Below are 1,857 nucleotides of genomic sequence, written 5' to 3'. Positions count from 1 at the left end.
GGGGGGCAGAGGGGAGAGGAGCAGGCTGCCAGGGTGAGCTGGGGGGAGGGGCTCTGCTCTGAGTCTCAGACAGGGGCTGTAACCCCTAACGGAAAACTTCCCCGGCTTGGAAGCCCCCACTGGTGCCAAGCCGAGGCCATCCCACACTCCGTGCCCCTGCTGCCCTGAGGAACTCATGTGGGAGCCCCCCAGCCAGCGAGGTACTTGACCTCTAGGGGCCTTGCTTTCCTCATTTGTAAACACAAGCGGCGGTGTGAGGAAACCACTGGGCAATGCTGATACTAAGCGGTCTGGGTCTGGTAAGATGATTTACAACCTGCAGAAAGAAGGGAGGTGGTATGTCCTTCTAGAAGTCTCTTGCGAGAACCTCAGCAAAACGTCTTCAAGTGATGAGCCCTATTTTAGGAGGGACTTGGAAATCCCAGTTCAGAGTTCCTGAGTCTCCTTGTGGAGTCTCCTTGGGTTACATCCTCAGATCATAGGAAACAAGGAGCACGTTTGCTGGGAAGAGTCCCACTCGGGGAGGCCCTACGGGATTAAGAGTACAAGTATCAATATAGGTGAGAGAAAGTGAAAAGGAAGGAGGAATGACACGGTAACTGGCTTGAAGAGCTGAATTTGAGGTTTGGTGCTAGGTTCTTTTAAATTTTGTGTGGCTTTTGGGTCAGGCAAGCCAGCCTCTGCCACTTTCTAGCTGTTTAACCTCACCCAGCCTCGGTTTTCCCATTGGTAAAATGGGGATGATAATGGCTGTCCCCAGGCTTGCAGTGGGAATGCAGTTCTGCAGGATATATATCGGGAGGGTAGTACAAGGCCATGTGGGTGTTCAGCAGGCAAACTCGGGGCTTCCCCCAGAGCAGAAACAGAGCTTCTCAGTACAGTTATTACTTGAGTAGAGAATTCAGTTTTTCTAGAAAAGGACTGAGTGAGCCCTGTGTCATACTGTCTGTGGTTCCCGCAGTGGGGAGGCTGACCACGGGCTTGGGTGTGATAGAGCCGTCCCTCTCCCGCCTCCACCTTTGGAGGACCACATGGGCTGCACGATGGAACTTGAAAGGATGGTTCTAACAGAAGCAGACAGTTTCCTGCAGCTATGCAACAGCCCACGCCAGCTTGAATCACCCACGGCTGAGGGAAGCTGAGGGAGCAAGGTCCACAAGTGCCTAGGGCTAGGTTAGTCTCAGAGACTTCCCGGAGGCAGCCGGCCCCCAGATCCTCACTGGAAAAGAAGAGCTTGACTGGGGAGGGTGTTGCTCTTTTGTGATTTCTTTAGTGAAATAAATCCTTGTAGCCCAGGGTGTTGGGGCCTGGTATGTGTATATTCAGAGAGGTCTCTAGGTGGAGATAAGAGCACCAATAAACTAGATCACAGATAGGAATGCAACCTACTGACCCTCCAGTCTCCAGGAACACACAGCAGTTAGCTCCAGGCAAATCCTCCTCCTTCAGAAAGCCCACCAGGAGTGCGTCCAGCAGTGTGGCTTGCAGCTGCCAAGCTATGGGGAAACTTCTTGGACCTGTGCTGGGGATATGGGAGAGGCTGATGGGGTGGGCATGGGGAGAAGAAGGTGGGTTAGGGCCAGGGCCAGGGCCAGGGTGGCTGCATGGGGCGGTAATGGCCAGAGCAAGGGGCTTATAGGCCCTGTGTGAGACTGGCCCACAGCAGGTGGGAGGTATTTTTAGGTAGGCTCAGGTGCAGACAGAGACATTACGCCATGACCCGACAGGTGGTTAATATTTAATCCCTTCCTTAATCATTAACTCCCTGGCTGGCTGGAGAGGAAAGGGATTGTTGTCAAATCAGTAACCACAGGCTAGGAACAATGTCCACCAAGCTCGTTGCCCCTCCTGCATCTG

Source organism: Neophocaena asiaeorientalis, unplaced genomic scaffold, assembly GCF_003031525.2.
Source record: "Neophocaena asiaeorientalis asiaeorientalis breed wild unplaced genomic scaffold, Neophocaena_asiaeorientalis_V1.1 scaffold171, whole genome shotgun sequence".
Taxonomy (NCBI): Eukaryota; Metazoa; Chordata; class Mammalia; order Artiodactyla; family Phocoenidae; genus Neophocaena; species Neophocaena asiaeorientalis.
The sequence above is the reverse complement of the archived record's forward strand: the minus strand, read 5'-3'. Positions refer to the sequence as shown.